This window comes from Lactuca serriola, chromosome 1, assembly GCF_051521515.1.
Source record: "Lactuca serriola cultivar US96UC23 chromosome 1, Lser_US96UC23_V15, whole genome shotgun sequence".
NCBI lineage: Eukaryota > Viridiplantae > Streptophyta > Magnoliopsida > Asterales > Asteraceae > Lactuca > Lactuca serriola.
In genome coordinates, this window is record NC_136408.1 from 192,910,406 (window position 1) to 192,932,434 (window position 22,029).

Here is a 22,029-nt window from a genome sequence, read left to right on the forward strand (position 1 = left end):
AGCTATCACAAAATATCAAAGTAGAAGAGATCACAAAATGCAGAAATCATGAGGGGTAGGATGTTGTGCCATCACGTCGGGCCCTTCCTTTTTGTACTGGAAGTACCTGAAACCAAAAAAATATATGTAAGCACAAAGCTTAGTGAGGTTCCCCAAAATACCACGTACATCAAAGACATAAATATAACAACATGTGCCTGTGTTTGGTCCGTAACAACCCCTAGGTCCGTATTAACCCTATGTAACAACAATTAGCTGTGTCAGGTCCGAATCAACCCTCGGGTTTGTATCTCCCAAGTCTATAATGAATCTGAGCCTAATTTGGCTCCATTCATATATCATACAATCACATAAGTAATTGTCACACAATGACATACATCCTACACATACAAATCAGTGGGCCGACCTTGGTGCCTTCGACCCACTAATGTGGTAAGAAGAATCACCTCTAACTAAAGGAACTTAATCAAACACTCGACCATGGTGCCTTCGACCTTGGTGCTTTCGACCCAAATACAAACCTTATCAAAATCAGGGTTTTAGCCCATAATCAATGGTCCAAATCATCCATTATCATATTAAGGTCAGATGACCATTTGACTCCTTCCTACACTGTAACATTCGCATTTCAAGTAGTTTTCCCTTTTTTCCCTCAACTTAAAAACTATTACATTTTGGTCCATGGCCGAGTACCTTGGGCATACACTAGGAGTACATTGGGCATACTGGGTCGAAATGAGGATCGCGGAGGCATCCATGTACGTTGGACATACATGGAGTAGACATGGCGTACGAACACCTACGACAAACCCTAATTTTAAGGGTTTGTGTCCTATTTAAACACCTTAAGTTTCTCTTGGAGCTTTTTATGACTAGCCCCAACCTCTCCAAACCCTGAGAACGAAACCCTAATTGCGTTTTGATTATTTTGAGCTTGGAAGTGACATTGGAGAGTGTTTTTGTTGATCTTGAAGGATGAAGAGCTCTTGGAAGTTGCATTAGTATGGTTGAAGCTTGTAGATCCAAAATCATCAGCAACTTGGAAAGATTTTGGAGGTATAAAGCTCTTATCTTGATGGCCCTTTATGATAGATCTAGTTTTTGGGCATGATTTGTGCACTTTATGGTCCCATGAGTCCTCCTCGTGGGTTTGAGCCGCCCAGGAGCTAGGAATGCTACATCTTAGCCTCTCTGATGTTCCGTGTGTATAAAATGCTAACTTGATATGTTATATTGGACCATGCATGAGTTAGGGTTTTTATTGTGGGTCGTAATGGTTAAAAATGAGTATTGAGCCCTATTAAGTCATGCAAAGAGATAAAGTTTCCAACTTTACGTGTTAGGACCTTAAAATGATGTAGATCTGAGGTTTGGACATTAAGGTCTTAATGGATTAAGAAGCTTAATTATCCTTTGGGACTCTGGCCAATATGTCGAGGATACTCCTTAGTATGATGCACGTACTGGGCTAGCAACCCGTTTCTTGGTCATTGTTGAGCACGTGGCGCGTATGTATAGGGTACATGGGCCCTTTTAGACTTGGACTTCTTTTGAGCTTTGGGTCATGTGTCTATTGGGCAATAATTGGACCTTAGGTTGTGATTCGGGCTATTTTTTGGCCTTGGGCCACTATAGGGTTATTGGGCCAAGCTAGTTGGGACCAGTAAGGAAAAGTTAAAATAGTATTTTACCCTATAGGTTGAGGAGGAGGAGTTGGGGCTTGGGTTATGGTTTATGACCTAATTATTAATTAAGGTATTATTTGATGATATTTAGTGTGGAGATTTCCCAGATCAGCAGTTCGAGCATTTATCTAGTTGTTTCAGCAGTTTGACGAACGGATTAGCATTAGAACCACCGGAACTAGAACCGAACTTGAAACAGAACCATAATCCTTAATAAGGTCTGCTTACCAGTTCTCAATTTTTATGAAAACCGGTCCCGGTTCTAATAACCGGAACCGGTTTGACATTTTCCTATTTTTTAAAATGCACATACCTCACTCATATAAAGTCAGAATTACTTGATTTTTTTCCACCATGTAATTTGGAGTTTGTAATTCATTTTTACTGTACAAACATATATTATGGTTAGATATTGAATCAGAAACATGCTCCGAAAGAAAGAATATTGATGTTGTGTTTTTTCAGCACTTTTTATGTTTTTTTAATCTATCTCGTTTTTTTTAAATGTGCACAACTCATTCATATGACGTCGGACTTACTTAATTTTTTCCAGCATATAAATTAGTCTTTGTACTTAGTTTTAGACTGTACAAACACATATTTTGGTTAGATATTGAATCAGCTATAGATCCTGGAAGACAACATATCAATGTTGCGTATTTTCTGTTTCAGTATTTTGCTTTTATTTTTAGGAATCTGGACCGCTTTTAAAATGTGCATAACTCACTCATATGAAGTCGAAATTGCATGATTCTTTTTCCATCATGTAATTTATTATTTGTACTTCAATTTAGAATGTAAAAGTCACAATTTGATTAAATATTGAATCAGTTATAGGCTCGGGAAAATAGCATATCATCTACAACATTTCAACCGGTTCTAGTTTGAAAAATAACCGGAAAACCGGGACCGGAACCGACACTAGAACCGACAGTCCAGTTCCTGATTCCTATAGTATAGGAAAACCGGTTCCAATTCAAAACCATTCTAGTTCTACATCTCATCCCTACTTTGAGGTGAGTCTCATCCCGATGTTTAGCGATTCGAAGGCACCAATGCCAACCGATCGATTATGGATATTTGTATGCTTGTTGTTTATGTGACCCTACATTTATTTATGTGTTGTATCTATGTCGGAAAGGGCTCGATGCCAGGCGGGGCATGCTGAGTGAGTTGGGTGGGGCCCATCACATGGTACAAGCAGATCTGTTTTGGGCGGGGCTCGAAGCTGGGTGGGACCCGATGTTGTGGGGCATGACCCATTATATGTTTTTTATGTATGGTATTTAGTATTTTAGGGATCTCTCTAAGTTTCGTGCTTACGGTATTCAGTTTATGTTTCACGTACTCCAGATCGAAAGGGAAGAGCTCGGGGTAATCGCATCGCATACACCATGATTTCCGTGTTATTTTACATTGATGTATTGAGATGATTGATTGACATACTCTAATTTTCCTTTATGGTTTTATGTTTGGTTGATGGTTTTTATTATTATGAAAATGAAATTATTGGTTTTGAACTTTGGGAAGTTACAAGTTGGTATCAGAGCCGTGGTTTGAGCGATTCGGACATACTCACGGGTATGTCTGAACTCAACCTGAGGATTTGGTAGATTTTTCATAAAAGAAATGTTTTATAAAAAGGGATTTTCTAATAAAAGAAAGTGATGTGGTGCATGCAATCGACCAAGCTCAAGTAAGTTTTCCCAAATACCCATACATGTTTTATGTGATGCTCTAAATAGTGAATCTGTGAATCACATGCTAGATTAGGGCTAAGGATTCATTGAGGGTTGCATGATATAATGCTAGGAGTGATGCCTTTATGTGCCTACTGTATGAGTTTGTAGACTTGCATGCTAGTACTGATCAGTCAGTGATAGGATGGCATGTTTAGGTTATGCCTTGATTCCGATTACTCAATGCTCGAATGCTGCTACTTTTTTGCTTTTAGGAGTTCCCGTTACCATAAGCTAACTAGTAAGCAAATATGTTAAGTTACATATTATTGAGACTATATAATTTTAGAAGTTTAGGTTTTAACTCTATTGCACATCTCTTGTTTGAGTCCATCCGTTGTAGTGTGAGACCTTTCATTCGAAGAATTATCTCGTATCGGTGATATGTAATAGTATTTGTGAGCTAGTTAGAGGGTGTTAAGAAAAGCTCCTTCTGCAATTGATGCAAGAGAGTGGTGAGGTGGTAGCCCTAGGAAAAACTAGGAGGTGATTTGGTGCTAAGAGCCTTGTTTTGATGAGGGTTGTTTGGATTGATATGAAAGTAACTTGGAGGATTCGGGACGATTCCTGAGGAAAGTATGAATAGATGTGGAAGGTAGTATGGGACTGTACTACTAGAAGCATTGGATCCATACTCGATTCAAGGAAAGCCATAATTATACCAGGGAGCTTGTAGAGTGTGGGATTTTTCTTCAAGTATATTTGATGGTTTATATGGTTTATATTTCGGTATGGTGGTCACTCGAGGAGGTTCTAGTGCAGATGGGGGTGTCAGTGCTGGTAGCGGTGATGGTTCAGGTTCAGGCTTAAGGGCCAGGTTTATGAATGATCAGATGTGGGAGTTCATATTAGCAGAGATTACATGTAGTATTCTTGAGCAGACTCATATGATCTTTGGCATGACCAAGTAGGGTATTCTAGAGATTTTGGATTAGCACTTGGGCACTTTTCGTTCTGATATGGTGGTGATTATGGGAGCTCGCAGTTTGACCTTCCGTGAGTTCCAAGCATGTGGAGCCCAAGAGTTCTTTGGGAAGAAGGACCCAATTGCGAGCAGGTGTTGGTTGGCTGATGTCGGGAACGCCTTCCGAGCTTGCCTTTGCCCCGAGGAGGCAAATGTTTGACTTGCATCCTATCTTCTGAAAGACAGCTCGATAGTGGTGGGAGAAGGTTGGACACACCTTAGGAGGCGGGGATGTTGAGTCGATGACTTGGTAGGATTTTGTGACGAGGTTTCGGGCTGAGTTTGTACCAGTGATCGAGGTTCAGCAGTTGAGCAGGTATTGGTTGGATGACGTCGAGAACGCCTTCCGATCTAGCCTCTTTCCCAAGGAGGCAGTGTTCGACTTGCATCCTTTCTTCTGAAAGACAGATCTCAAGATTGGTGGGAGGAGGTTGGACACGCCTTGGGAGGCGAGGCTATTGAGTTGATGACTTGGTAGGACTTCGTGAAGAGGTTTTGGCCTGAGTTTGCACCAGTGATTGAGTTTTAGCAGTTTGCGTGGGAGTTTTAGGACCTTCGCCAGACTACTGAGATGGTGGCATAGATCACTGCTATGTTCCAAGAGAGGTTGTTACTGGTTCCGCGGTATGTGGTAAACGAGGAGATGAAGAAGGCAAGATATCATGAGATGTTGTGGAGCGATATCAGACTGTTCATGAGTAAATCTAGTTGCAAGAAACTGGATGATATGATAGTGCGAGACAGGGAGAGAGATTGACTTGGAGATGGAGAGGAAGAGGAAGTCGGATCAGGTTCAGAGTTTAGAGGGTTCGAGCAAGAGGCCCGAGGTTTTGACTCGAGGTCTAGGGACTAGTAGGGTCGGGGCCGCTGCGGCAAGTGCAACAAAACGCACGATGCGTCGTGCATGGTGGGTGGTTCTGGCTGTTTCAAGTGTGGCAGGATGGGTCACTTTAGCAGGGTTTGCACTGCTACCAACACCACACAAGTATCTGATTTTATTTGCTTCCATTGCAATCAGAGGGGCCATAAGAAGGCCAATTTACTGAATTTAGCAGCAGGGGGACTAGTTGTAGCACCCTCTCCGGCAACTTTGCAAATTACTGATGGTCAGCAGGGCAAGGCGGAGGCGCCTGTTGTGAGGAGCAAAGCATTCTAGCTGTCAGTCGAGGAGGCTCGTGCACCTCCAGATGTGGTGACGGTTTTGTATCTTCTCTTATATTTTGTGTTTTCTTTTAGGGTCTTCCATGTGAACGGTATCTTTGCTCTAGTTTTGTTTCATTCGGGGGCTACCCAATCCTTTGTATCTCTCGTGCTTGGAAAGAGATTTGTTGATGCTCCAGGGAGCTAGATTATCCATTAGAGGTTGAGATTGTTGATGATCGTCTTGTGCGGGTATCGAGGGTTCTTCGGGGTTGTGTTTTGGAGTTGTTCAGTGAACGGTACCGAATTCATTTGGTTCCTATTTCCCTGCGTGAGAGCAAGATTATTGTCGGGGATGGATTGGCTGAGCCCCGATGCGGAAATGATTGATTGCGAGAAGCAGTTGGTGCGTATTTGGACGAAAAGTGGGGGAGAGTTGGTAATTCATGGAGAAGGTATTCATCATGGGTCGATTCTACGTTTACCAGCTAGGGTCAGGCACTATCTTCAGTAGGGTTGTTCTGAATTTGTTGCCTATGTTATGGATACCCGGGAGAAGGGTAAGGCAATTGTGGTCGATGTTCTGATTGTTCGGTAGTACCTAGATGTATTTCTAAAGGATTTTCCTGGAGTGCCTCCGGAGAGGCAGGTGGAGTTTTGGATTGACTTGGTTCCTGGTGCGGCTCTGATAGCCAAAGCACCTTATCGGTTATCACCTCCAAAAATGCAGGAGTTGTCTACATAGTTGTAGGATCTGTTAGACAATGGATTTATTCGGCCGAGTAGTTTTCCATAGGGAGCGTCGATCATGTTTGTGAAGAAGAAGGATGGGTCGCATCGGATGTGTATCGACTACCGAGAGATGAATACGTTAACGGTGAAGAACCTTTATCCACTCCCAAGGATTGATGCTTTATTTGACCAACTCCAGAGAGAATCTTGGTTTTCCAAGATTGATCTGCGTTCAGGTTATCATTGATGGGCATGATGCAAAACATAAAATCCCTATGTGTGCATGCAACCCTAATACTTGATTTATGTTTTCTTTAATTGAACATACAACTTCGAACAACAAATAAGAAACCCTAGGACACCTAGCATATTTTTGAAATTATACTAAAGGGTTAGGAGAAACATACCTTGATTACTATTTAGTAATAACAATGAAAATCCTTGTGTTGTTGAAGCCTTGATAGCAAGCGCCACAATTGTCGCGCCTCTAGTGGTTCACACCCAACACTAGCAAAGGAAGATGATTGAGAAGGGAGAGAGAGGCAAGAAAATTCAGCTAGGTCTTCCAAGAAGCAAGTTGTCGAAAAATCTAGGGTTGAGGCTCAATTTATAGTGTAGTCAGTAAATCCTAGATAAGCTCTAATCCATGATTATCTTAAACCGGGTAATTATCCACTTTCCTGTTTATCCACCGGGGATTATTCTAGAGCCCCTTAGGCTACAAGAAACCGCCCAATCCTAATGGAAGGTTCTAATTGCCTCTTGCTCGATTATCGAACAATTTCATTTCAGTCCTTGCATTTTTAATTAATTCCTTTAATCCCAAATTTAATTCCAATTAATTTATGGTTAAATATTAATTAAATATTACTATTTCTAATTAATATAGTATTCTCATAAAATATTAACAAATTATTTATTTCAATTTATTAATCAAATAATAAATCAACCTCTCTCTCCAAAATCATCTTGTCTAGTTGCTAGTTTTGGGGGCAACCCAAAAGGCCTAGACACCTAATCCAATAGTTTCCCACTTGGATAAGATAAGTGATCAAATATTCCTCCGTTCTACAAGATATCGTACATACATGAGACATGGATTATAATTAATCTCATTGGCTAAGGTTTTGTCTCCCGCTTTCTAATTTATAATGACCGAAATCAGACTACTAATTGAACACATTAATTAGTCTATGCTTGGCCAAGCACTTCAGATGTCTACATCAAATCATCGAGGGGCCCAAAGATATCGCTTTTCCCGTTTGGGCAAAAGGAACGAATAAACTTTGACTTATATGCTTGCACTATTTACTCATCAAATCATGCACACCAATATGTTTTATAACATCAACTTACTGATGTGTTTACATATTATTATCAATGCACAACTGACTTGTAAACAACAACTCATATATCTCTGTTTTGACTTATATGCTTGCACTATTTACTCATCAAATCATGCACACCAATATGTTTTATAACATCAACTTACTGATGTGTTTACATATTATTATCAATGAACAACTTACTTGTAAACAACAACTCATATATCTCTGTTTTAAGAATATAAGATATTATCGTCTCAAAATTACTCGTGATAAAATCCATGAAGTAATTTTCTGAGCGTGAGTTTATCTAATACTCAAAATCCCCATTTTCTAAGTACTAATGAACATTATAGCAACAATTGCAATGTCGGAATTTCGAATAATCAAATTATTCTGGAAGTAAAACATGCAAAGTGAAACACAATAATAACCTAAGTAACTATGATCTCAAACTATTAAATATAAATAAAACTTTTATTATTTAATCACCATATTAATTATAATTTATTCATTATATAATGTTTTGAGTAATCAACTAACCATTTGAATTAAACATCGGTCATGCCATGTTATAAACATGCATACTATGTCTCTCTATGGTCCTTCCTTTGTGAAAAGATCAACTGGACACTATTCCAATGATGCTCATTTAATTCCAAATTCTTATCACTACTTAAAAGGTGTTAGAATTCAACCTTACATGCAATGATATTCTATAATGTCGAGGCTTCAAATTCACAGAAACTTAGTCAACGATATTACAAAATGTTCCATTGGATCTTTGTTACTAAAAACAATTCCATGGTAATGAAGTCTCAAATTCAAGATACACTCCTTGAACACCTTCCTTGCATAAAAGTTTCTGAATCACATGTAGAGTTAAATTAATTAACTCCCATTATGGAAACATTTCCATATTCCCATATGACCATCAATTCCGATCAAGAAATATCTCAATCTAAAACATGTCACCATAGTCCTTCCAACCAATACCATGATTTCAACTGTCTACAAGCAACCAATCTTTTGGTAAACCTCAGAATGTTCTTGACAATTGCTTCACGACTTTATTCACACAAATTCCTAGTCCTTTTCCCTCTGAATGCCCAAGGCATTTGGAAAAATCAGAACAAGTGAGTATTATAGCATATGAAAAATGGTCCTATATACGAAGCATATGTGACTCGATGTCTTACATAAGGACCTGGTATTTGTTCAGTGCCTTGCTATAATATTTTCCATATATTGAATTTCCTATATTGAACCATCTCAACACGATATTCATATATGTCCAAGAATAAGTTCTTTTAAACCCTTCAATCTAAATTTTAGATTTGAAACGAAGTATGAGTGCCCTCTCCCTTAAGCCTTATAACATCGAAACAATTTCCAAACTTTGCAACTCGAAAATTTGTATGCTTTGTTTCCTATAAATAGTATTGCCAACTTGCAACACTTAACATAACAATTATGCTCCGACTAGCTTTGACATGTACCCAGAAATCAACCAAACTTCCAGAAATCAATGCTCTTGACTTTCTTACTAAATTGTAGATTTCCAATACGTAATGCTTCGATAAGTCTTCAAATAGACTTCTTAAGCTTATACACCTTCATTAGATAGCATACGTGTTTGTGTGTGTGTGTTCAAACCCTTTCAGAACTTATAGCCATATGTCTTGAAATTTCAAACAAATCCTTTCCATTTCTCAGAATTCGAAATATGAAAAGGGATGATGTAATCGTATTGTGAATGTTAGAATGCAATTATCACAATTACTAACCCTAATGATACTTATCAGATCTTTAAAATCTACTAGCGAAAGTGTTTCCTCATAATCGTTCACATGAATTAGAGCGAAACGTTATGCCACCTAGATTTTATGGTGTACATTTTCCCATCTATGCGAAACTATAATTTCCAACAGACAATCATAAGACAAAGTTTATGAAAAAACCAAATTCAAATTTACCTCTCGTCGAGTATGGCTCTAAAACTTGATTGGAAACAAAGTGTGACTCGTCTTTTGATTTGAACCATTTCAAAAATATTTGATTCCTTTTCTTATTCAAAATTGCACTAACATGTTCTTTGAGTATCAGTTGAGATATAGTTCCACAATCATTAAGATGATCACAAAACATGATACTAAAGTACTTTCCTTTCCTTTTAGATTGGAGAAACCTTTATCTTTCTGCCTAACAGATTCTTCTTATTCCTTCTGTCACTCTTGAAAAACCTTTTTCAAAATTTTAGAATTATACTTAATTTTATAAACATAGGCATATATACTGAATCATCAGTAAATCATGATGAATAGAATTTTCATCCTTTATGGCAGATTTGAATCGTCCATATCAATGGACTAGATTCATTAGTCCTTCACTTTGACTCACATAAAACATATGTTTAATGAATTATTCATAATCTTCCAAAGATCAAGATTCTCATACATCACACAATTCGAATTGTATGACTCCAAGTTTCTATCTAATTGAACCTTGGGTGATGAAATTATTTATCACTTATTCAATTATAACATTTACCACAAGTGAAATAATAAGAATCAAATCTACAATTAATATTTCTAATAATAGAAATGTAATCAACATTTTCATAAATTTCATTGCAAGGAAATATAAAGTAAACCAACTATATAAACCAAAATTTCACTTTTATTGATAATAAACGAAAATTTGGAACTTGTCCTTACAATGCATAAAATGAAAACTATGTTTCTAGGCATTTCCTAAGCAATCTATTAAATTATCATGATTCCTAAGTAGTAGCTTCAAAAATCTGATCATCGAACCATGCGACCGAAATACATATCTCACGATCAGATTCAACTCAATCTTCTTAAGCTTCATTCTTTCTCTTAGATCCTGCAATACCATCAAAATGTCATCATCACATCATGTATTAAGAGTCTATGAATAGGAACTTATTAAAAATAATGGAGTTAGATAATGGATGTACCTGAAGTAGAGTCACACGACTTGACTTTACCATCTCTAACATTTATCAGGTAGTATGGGTAGCTTCACAACCAATGTCCCTTCATTGGCAATAAAAACATACGAACTCTTTAGGTTTAGCACATGGAACTATCTTAGAACTAGCCTTTCTCTTTATCATACGATCAAAAAATTTGACCTTGGTCGATCCCTTTCCATTGGGAAACGAAATCTTTTTTGGACCACCATTTTCACCATTGTAAATGTCCATGGAAACTTTGGAATCAGATCCTTCAAACACTTTTGATTTACTTGTTCTTTTAAACATTTCTTATTCAGGAACTATCAACATATGTGTCAGATCAGTTAGGGTCATGTCATGGTTTCTCATATAAATGTTCTCAATAAACTGACCATATGACTCAGGAAGTGAAAGGAGAACCCAATCAATGGCTTGCTCCCTTGACAAAAATGACACCCAACCTTTACAATTTGTCAATGTACAATTTCATTTTCAGAACATGCGTACACACGGACTTTCCATCTTGATGTTTACATGCCAATAGGGCTTGAGTAGTTTTGTATCTTTTAACTCATGATACGGGGAGAGTTATTAGCAGTGGAGGACGAAGAGTTGGAGAAGTATGACGTCCATTTCCACCATTGGTCGAAGAAGGGAATGGTGGGTAAGAATGGATACCTACTTAAATGTACTATCAAACCCATTAGTTACTTTTTAATCACATTATACTTATTAATGATAATTAAATGTACAATCAAACCCATTCGTCTAACGACCCTCCACCATATAAGAGAGCGGTAGGTAAGAATGGATACCTAATAGCGGTCATTTTATAGGCCGCTTCCTTAAACTCTCTTTATAACATTGCTTCGTGAATGAGGCGTACTAGAGAGTTGACAAACTACTATTATATATATATATATATATATATATATATATATATATATATATATATATATATATATATATATATATATATATATATATATGACATTTAATTATATATACATAGTAGAATGTGTATTTTAAAACATTTTAAAATAGCAACGGTTTAATCTTTTAATAAATTAAACTTTTAATTTAATTAAATTTAAACGATTTTATGGATTTATTGATTATATTTTAATTAATCCCTTAATTAAATTAATAATAAGATACATAAGGATGTATTTTAAACTTTTCAAAATACTAGGGTTTATATTTTAAATTTCGAAAATTAAGAAATTAATTCTAATTTAAAAATAAACCAATCGTGAATTCCAGATAAGGATATCCAATCACATAGATAATTATTTAGTTTTACTTATTTAAAACATTATTTAAGGTAATTATCCTAATCAAATCATGAAATAAGCAAAAAAATCTGATTTTTAAGGATCTGATAGCCCACCACGTCGTGGAAAATAATTACCACATCGTTGTGGCGGAACAAAATGGCGATTCTGTTTTGCTTCTCCTTGTTCAAGTTTAACAATTTTCAGTAGAAAACTAAACCTACGTTCTGATACCACTGATGGGTATTATGCAAAACATATAATTCTTATATGTGGATGCAACCCTAATACTTGATATATGTTTTCGCTAATTAAACATACAAATTTGAACAACAATAAAGAAACCCTTGGATACCTAGCATATATTCAAAATTATACTAATAGGGTTAGGATAAACATACCTTGATTACTATTTAGCAATAACAATGAAAATCCTTGTGTTGTTGAAGCATTGAGAGCAAGCGCCACAAATGTCGCGCCTCTAGTGGTTTGCACCAAAAAACTAGCAAAGGAAGATGATTGAGAAAGTGGAGAGATGCTAGAAAATTCATCTAGGTCTTCCAAGAAGCAAGTGGCCAAAAATTCTAGGTTTGAGGCTCAATGTATAGTGCCTTCAGGAAACCCTAGATAAGCCCTAATCCAAGATTATCTTAAACCGGATAATTATCCACTTTCCTGTTTATCCACCAGGGATTATTCTAGAACCCCTTAGGCTACAAGAAACTGTCCAAGCCTAATTGAGGGTTCTAGATTGCATCTTGCTCAACTATTGAACGATTGCACTTCAATCCCTACATTTTTAATTAATTCCTTTAATCCCAAAATTAATTACAATTAATTTCTGATTAAATATGAATTTAATATTACTATTTATAATTAATATATTATTCACATAGTATATTAACAAATTATTTATTTTAATTTATTAATATAATAATAACTCAACCTCTCTCCAAAATCATCTTGTGTAGTTGCTAGTCTTGAGGGCAACCCAAAACGACTGTGCAACTATCAGTTTAAGTGTATACCAATTATAGTTATGGGCTTAGACACCTAATCCAACAATCATAAGATGAGGGAAATAGATGAATATGCACAGCAGACGGCCTCCCGGACTCGTTATTGTCATTACGAGTTCATGGTGATGCTCTTTGGGCTCACCAATGCTCTATTCGCATTCATGGATCTCGTGAATCGCGTATGCAAACCTATGTTGGATCGGTTTGTGATGGTGTTTATTTATGACATCCTGGTATACTCCAAGACCCAGGAGCTACATGCGGAGCATCTGAGGGAGGTACTGGAGACTCTGAGGAGGGAGAGACTATATGAAAATTTCTCCAAGTGTGAGTTTTGGTTGCACGAGGTGCAATTTCCGGGGCACCTTATCAACCAGCACAATATTCTGGTCGATCCGGCCAAGGTCGAGGCGATGATGAGGTGGGAGGTTCTGAAGTCTTCATCTGAGATTCAGATTTTCCTTGGATTGACAGGTTATTATCAAAGATTCATTCAAGATTTCTCCAAGATAGCGGTTCCCTTAACCCAGTTGACGAAGAAAGCCATCATGTTTCGGTGGGTGCCTAAGCAAAAGGCAGCTTTTGATATCTTGAGATAGAGGTTGTGTGAGGCATCGATTCTGACCCTGTCGGAGGGTGTTGAGGATTTTATGGTTTAGTGTGATGCGTCAATCATGGGTTGGGTGTAGTGTTCATGTAGCGGGGTCATGTGATTGCTTACGCTTCGAGGCAGCTGAAGCCTGATGAGGCAAATTATCCTACGCATGATTTGGAGTTAGGGGTTGTGGTGTTTGCCCTTAAGATTTGGCGACATTACCTCTATGTAATGCGATGTACTATCTACACATATCACAAGAGCATGAGGTACTTGATAGATCAGTTGAGTCTCAACACGAGGCAGCGTCGATGGTTGGATGTGGTGAAGGATTATGATTGTTAGATCCTTTATCACCCAGGAAAGGCGAACGTGGTGGCCAATACTATTGTGACATCTACAAATTCACGGTCATTTTAAAATTTTATTTATGTTTATTTAAAAATTAGAGTATCCTTTTTAAAGGATAATCTTATGGAATTTGTTCCCAGAAAACATGATAAAGATATTATCAAAACATTTCCAAAGAAATGTAAGTTATTTATATTAAAACATTGGGATGTCATCGCCAATATAGAAACATAAGCATAAACAGATCTTACATTCATTTACACTAATGATTAACATCTCCTTTAATCTCTCTGTGTAATGTAGATTCATATCGATACCTGTGATACAAATAAGTCAAGTGGGTCGGTAGGGAAACTTGGTGCGTACATAGGGTTTTCAACCCATAATAATATAATGATTATGTTTAATTATCAAACAATTAACCTTACTTCCAATCCCTATTATCTTTTTTATTCGTAAGGATCTACCCTAAGAATCATTTGTCATTCATTCATTCATTCCTAAGGATTGTCCTAAGGAATAGGCACGAAGTCCACCGCTTCCAGGATCTATTCAACAGGTGCTAAGTCCATAGTTGCCGATGTTTTCTTTTAGGCACTAACTCCATAGGTGCCAATGTTCATCTATATGTCACTAAATCCATAGATGCCAACGTTTATTTGTAAGGCACTAAGTCCATAGCTGCCAATGTTCATTTGTAAGGCACTAAGTCCATAGTTGCCAATGTTCATTTGTAAGGCACTAAGTCCATAGCTGCCAATTTTTTTAGAATACATCTGGTGAACATGTCATTCACAACACCTACAGGTTGCGAGTCTGCTAGCGTTCACTGGACTATCTGGAATAGTCTATGGTTGTTATCTATACTATGCTAGATGATTTGGCCATCGCTAGGGTCAAGGCTTCTCATCATCTTTCACCTCTCATCGTTTATATCATCTTTCATCTCTGATCATTCATCTCATCTTTCATCTTTCATCTACCCTTCTTTACCCATCATAATTATAGGTATAAAATATGTATACATTTTAAATCAAGTAAAATGTGTATGTTTTGTTCATTCAACATAGATATCCAAAACACAAATAATATGTACACATAGCATGTAATTAATATCAAATACTTCATATCTATGTGTAAGATGAAAGTAACTATGCACTCACTTTTTAAAGTGTTGACTCATAATTTGGGCAGCGCTTCGCTTCTAACAATCGTCTTTTTCCTTCGACGAAACCTAGCATTATTATCGCTAAGTTTTAGTCTAATGTTTATTGCGGTTGATTAACTCAAGGTCTATGAGCGATATTGTTTTATAAGTTTTAAACAATACTTTTCAAATACTATGTACAGACAGGGGCCAGACGTGAAAAACCAGAGGGCAGGACCATTTTGGCATTTAAGCTGTTCTGAAATCCAACAACCCTATGCGGCCCTTCAAACCAGATTCCCCATACTGCGAGCAATTAAAAGGTATTATAATAACACTTTTATATTTTATACTTAGCACATATATTGCTTATAGGTTCATAATAACGATAATGAAGTTAAACGTATTTTATACTTAAAGCAGGGTAAGCATAATTCACTTACAATGGAGTTTAGCGAAGAACCGGGCTCTTCGCGGGCAGAACTTCTTAGCCGAAAGCTCTTCTTTTCGGAGCCTTCTGGAGCTCCGGTACTCACCTCTAACACATAGAAAGAGCTAGGGAATGGGACGGGTGAAGAAGGATGTTTGCAAGAGAAATAATGGGAAAGGTGTGAAGAGAAATGAAAAACCTCGCATCTATTTATAGGCTTGGAGCTTCGGGTACATTGGGCGTAACCTCGGAGTACGTTGCGCGTACGAAGGCCAGGTGTCAGCTTCGCATGAAAAGCTATAAAGGGAAAGCAAAAGTTTGGATTTCACCACGTGTCAGCCTCGTGTCGATCCATATTTAATAAATTTCTAAATTTTGTATCTTTCGCATACGAGCTCCGTTTTCGATGTTCTTTATATCCACGCATAGGTAGCGATGTCATTTTTGATTCTCGTTTTTTTTCATCCAACATTCATTTTTGTCTGTCCTTGTATCGTTGAGTTCTTATTAACGAGATCTTTGATTCTCGTTTAGGTATTGTCAACTAAAAATCGATCGATCTAAAATTCGATTTTCTGGCTGTGCAATGCTATGCTAAATCTTAGAAAAATCATATCTTCTCATGCAAAGGCAGATTTGCACGTTCTTTTCATGTATGTTCTTGGTTTAAGATATACTAAAACCTTCTTTTAGATGCCTAAGGCTAAAAATTAACTTATCACAAATTATCTTTTTACGCTATGTGGTGATGTGCCGGTTCAGCCGTAACACTTCGATGGGTCATAACTTCTTTATTATAAGTCAGATTTCAGCGTTCTTTATATGTATGTAATCCTTGTGACATATACTATAACTTGTTTAAGATTATTTATTCTAAATAATCTTCTATCAAAAAGTCATTTTTAACGCTTATTATCTCTAAATTGACTAGCCCGAATCTGCGGGCGTTATGGTTATCTCCCGCTTAAGATGATTAAGTCCTGAAATCATTAACAAAACATGGCTTGTAGAATGACTCCATAAGTTATCTTTACATCCTAGGTAATAACCGTAACTCTTATGTGTTTTTTAACGAGTATTTAACTTTTGGACTTCTTGATTGCAGGCGGTGCTTGATCCTGCAACCGCTCTTCGTACTATGTTGGACTTTCAGTTGTAACCTTCGAGTTACAAACTAAATCCATTTTGTAGACTCCTACTCCTTCTTAAACAAACTTAAATTAAGATAAGTTTTTTTACTTCGATTATCGTAACAGATAGATGGGTTATGTCCCAATAACATCTCATTGTATGATGCAATGCTTAGACTTAGGTCTTTTAGAGTCAAATTCCAGAATGGAATATACTTTCCTTCATGTTATAATGTAATATAATCACATTATAGCATGTAGCACTTCTAGCTACTAGCTTCTTACCTTAACTGCGATTGCGATGCTTCAACTAATCGCTTCGATTCACTTCAATCTTCTGGCTAAAGTCAAATGCTACACCGAACTTGGTTCTCTGAACCACATAGAATACATATCCTAGTCGGACTCGATGTGATATGACCACTAGGGTCGGAAGAATAATCATTTTCGTAGTCATTAACGAAACGATGGTAACGACAGACATGAACAAACAGAATCAATTACTAGCGCCTTGGTAACCTTGTAACTTTCCCTGATCCAAGTGTGAGTCTTGTGCTTCCGGTAGTATAGGCCTCAACTACCTTTCACACCTACTCATACTCATCCCAAGTATTGTCTCGCAGTTCTCCAAGTCACCATATAAGAATTTAGCATAGTCATTTAACACATCGAATAACATAACTAAGGTTTATATTACTTCTTGAAACGATTACATAGATGTTCAAGTTCACTCTACACTAGGCCTCTTATAATATGCTACAACACATGATACTATCTATATAACTACTTCATATCCAGATCTTGGATATATATAGATCTTTACTCTTGATCCCTTGCATTGTCACCTACTTCATCAAGGATCATCTGAAATGCTCTTGCATTTGGCTTCGGCGGCGCACTTTGCCTTGCAGCTTCGTTTTTCTTCAGGAAATCTTTTGACATATACCCCTTGTCTCTGCATCCATAGCATACCTTATAATTTAGCGTATAATCTCTAGAATAGTGACCAATCCTCCCACACTTGTAACAAGTCACTTCTCCGTCGCATCTTCCATAATTCATCTTCTTGCATTTTTCACAGCACTTGGCTCGATACTTTAGGTCATCCATGTTAGACATTGAGAATCTTCCTTTCTTATCGGATCTTGAGGATACCTCAAGCTTTCTCTTTTCTCCCGCCTTATCTTTCTCTAGACCCTTTTCTCTTATTTGGGTCTCTACATTTTTAGCTGTCCAGGTGGCGGTTTTCAAGGTGGTTGCTTGTTTAACCATTGGACCGAAGTCTGCTGATAATCCATTGGCAAACTTGTTGACCTTGGAGAGTTCATTTGGAACTAGGTAAGGAACAAGATTTATCTTCTCCTTAAAACTTGCAGCATACTCGCTAATGCTCATCCTTCCCTTCTTTAGGTTCTGAAACTCGTTGTTGATCTCCAGAAGATCCTGCTCAGAGCAGTACTGCATTTTCAGTTGCACCAAAATGTCTTCCCAAGACATCTTACTAGCTTCTCCCTTGCGCATGGTATAAGCTAGTAGCTTCCACCAGATTAATACCCCAGTCTTCAACAGTGTAACCGAGAAAGCGGTCTTCTATTTGTTGTTGTTGTCGCAACATTCAAACATCTTCTACATCTCGGAGATCCAATACATGACTTCCACCGGCGTTGGGCTTCCAGAAAGACTCAATGGTTTGGGAGCTATTAAATCCTTGTACTTACATCAACGTCATCATTTTCTCCATTGTGTTGGTTTCTTATAACCACTCGTGGCTCAGCTTGACCGACAGTCTGACTATCTGACTGTTCAATGTTCAATTCAGGTTGTACAATGGGTACAGTAGGTTCATCCCTATTAAGCAACGTTTTCCTCATCTCCTACCTTTTGTTCGACCATCATAACCCGAATCATTTCTTGGAAACCTGCCATTGTGATTGGCTCGGGTGTAGTTGCTACCTCTGGTGCACACTTAATCATAGACCGCTAATTAGCATTAGCATTTTCATTAGCGTTTCTGAATCTGCTTCGAGTCCACACCATGTCGATCTATACACAAAATTAGATGTTCGGTGTGTAGTGACAAGAATTTGGATAGGTAAAGATTTATTTATGATAGATGTATAAATCTCCTTATCATTTCGAAAAGTTACATGCCAGTTCTAATACTTTAATTAAACGTTTAGAAATCTAAACAAATAAAGTTTCCCGATCCGGTCGGCAACAGACCATACATCTAATCAAACAATAGCATCATAAAGCATCACAAATCATTTAGCACATAAAATCAATTTAGGCATCTTCCTTAAATAAGCTTGTGCTTGTGTCTATTCAGGTGTACTACCTCAAATATATTAGACACACACCTCACGATCATCGCTTACCATTCTAAGTTTAAGTCTATAAATTTCCTACAAATTCCTAGTTCACTTTAACTAATGCTCTGATACCAACTGTAACATCCCCAAATTCGCGGTCATTTAAAAAGATTTTATTTATGCTTATTTAAAAATCAGAGTATCCATTATAAAGGATAATATTGCAGAATTTGTTCGCAGAGAACATGATAAAGATATTATCAAAGCATTTTCGAAGAAATATATTTTATTTATATTAAAACATTGGGATGTCATCGTCAATACATAAACATAAGCATAAATAGATCTTACATTCATTAACACTAGTGATTTACATCTCCTTTAATCTCTCAGTGTAATGTAGCTACGTATCGGTACCTGTGATACAAATAAAATGAGTGTGGCAGGTTGGGAAACCTGGTGAGTACATAGGGTTTTCAACCCACAATAATATAATTATTATGTTTAATCATCAAACAATGAACCCAACTTCCTATCCCTATTATCTTCTTTATTCTTAAGGATCTACCCTAAGAATCATCTGACATTCGTTCATTCATTCCTAAGGATTGTCCTAAGGAATAGGCCCGAAGTCCATCGCTACCAGGATCTATTCAATAACCATTAAGTCTATAGTTTTCGATGTTATCTGTTAGGCACTAAGTCCACAGTTGCCAAAGTTCTTCTATAGGGCACTAAATCCTTAGCTGCAAACGTTTATTTGAAATGCAGCGAGTCCATAGCATCCAATGTTCATTTATGAGGCACTAAGTCCACAGATGCCAATTTTTTTAGACTACATCTGGTGAACATATCATTCACAACACCTACAGGTTGCGATCCTGCTACCATTCCACTTAACTATCTAGAATAGTTTGTGGTTGTCATATATACACTGATAGATGACTGGGCCATCGCTATGGTCAAGGCTTCTCATCAACTATAGCATCTTTCATCTCTCATCTCATCTTTCATCTACCCATCTTTACCCATCATAATTATAGGTATAAAATATGTATACAATTTAAATCAAGTAAAATGTGTATGTTTTGTTCATCCATCATAAATATCAAGAACACAGATAGTATTCACACATAGCACGTTATTTGTATTAAATACTTCATATATATATATATATATATATATATATATATATATATATATATATATATATATAAGATGAAAGTAACAATGCACTCACTTGTTAAAGTGATGACTCGAAATTTGGGCAGCGCTTCGCTTCTAACAATTGTCTTTTCCTTCGACGAAACATAGCATTATTATCGCTAAGTATTAGTCTAATATTTATTGTGACTAATTAACTCAAGTTCTATGAGTGATATTGTTTTAAAATTGTTAAACAATACTTTTCAACTACTATGTACAACCAGGAGCCATACATGAAACACCGGAGGGCAGGACCATTTTGGCATTTAAGCTGTTTTGAAATCCAAAAACCCTGTGCGGCCCTTCAACCCAGATTCCCAGTACAGTGGACAGTTAAAAGGTATTATAATAACACTTTTAATAATTTATACTTAGCACATATATTCTTTATAGGTTCATAATAACGATAATAAACTTAAACATAAGTTATACTTAAATTAGGGTAAACAGAACTCACTTACAATGGAGTTTAGCGAAGAACCGGGCTCTACATGGGCAGAAATTCTAAGCCAAAAGCTCTTCTTCTCGGATCCTTCTAGCACTCCTGGACTCGCCTCTAACACTTAGGAAGTGCTAGGGAATGGGAGGGGTTAAGAAGGATGGTTGAGAGAGAAAGAATAGGAAAGGTGTGAAGAGAAATGAAAAACCTTGCATCTATTTATAGGCTGGGAGCTTCGGGTACATTGGGCATAACCATAGAATACGTTGTGCGTACGAGGGCCATGTGTCATCTGTGCATGCGAAGCCGTGGAGGGAAAGCGAAGGTCCAGATTATGCCATGTGTCAGCCTCACATCCATCCATATTTTAAGGAACTTCTAAATTCCATAACTTTTGCATACGAGCTTCATTTTTTACATTCTTTATATCGACGCGTAGGTAGCGACCTGGTCTACAATTTTCATTTAGGCTCCGTCGGCTAATTTTGAATTTATTTTTGAAGTTATATTTTAACAAACTTAGAGAGGTAAAGTCAGTTAAAAACTCATAACTTTGTCATCCGACGTCCTTTTTCGTTTGTATTTATATCGTTGTGTTCTTATTAACGAGATCTTCAATCTTGTATAGGTTTTGTTAGATAAAAATCGATCGATCTAAAATTTGATTTCTTGGTTGTGCATTGATATGCTAAATCTTAGAAAAATTATAACTTCCTCATACAAAGTTAGATTTTGACGATCTTTTTATGTATGTTCTCGGTTTAACATATACTATGACTTTTTGTTAGATCCCTAAGGCTAAAAAGTAATTTATCAAAAATTCACTTTTTACGTTACACGGTGCCGTGCCGATTCAGCCGTAAAAACTTCGACGGGTCATAAATTCTTCGTTATAAGTCAGATTTCAACGTTCTTTATATATATGGAATCCTTGTGAGATATACTTTAACTTGGTTAAGATTATTTATTCTAAATAATCTTCTATCAAAAAGTTATTCTTAACGCTTATTGTCATTAAATTGACTAGCCTACATATGCAGGCATTACTGCTATCAGCCGCAAGGCGGTCGCGGCTCTGATTAGGGATATTTGCTTAAGGATGATAGTGATTACCCCTCTCTTAGAGTAGATTGGAGTGGCTCAGGTTGAGGAAATGAAGGAAGAGTACTGGAAGAGTGAGTGCATAGTGGGTCAGGTGGCTTCCTTTGATTTTGATAGCCGAGGTTTATTAACCCTTTATTGGAGGGTGTGGGTTCCATATTTGGGTGGTGCGCATCAGGTTTTAATGGATAAGGCACACAATTCAAGATTCTCTATTCATCCCAAAGCAACAAATATGTATAGGGATCTCCGATCCGACTATTGGTGGACATGCATGAAGCGAGATGTGGCCTGGTATATGGAGAGGTGCTTGACTTGTAGGAAAGTTAAGGTTGAGAATCGGCGACCCCACAGATAAATGGAGTTGTTGGAAGTTCCTGTTTGGAAATTGGAAGAGATTACAATGGATTTTATCATGAAGTTGCCTCGAACAGCATGTCAGGTGGATTCCATATGC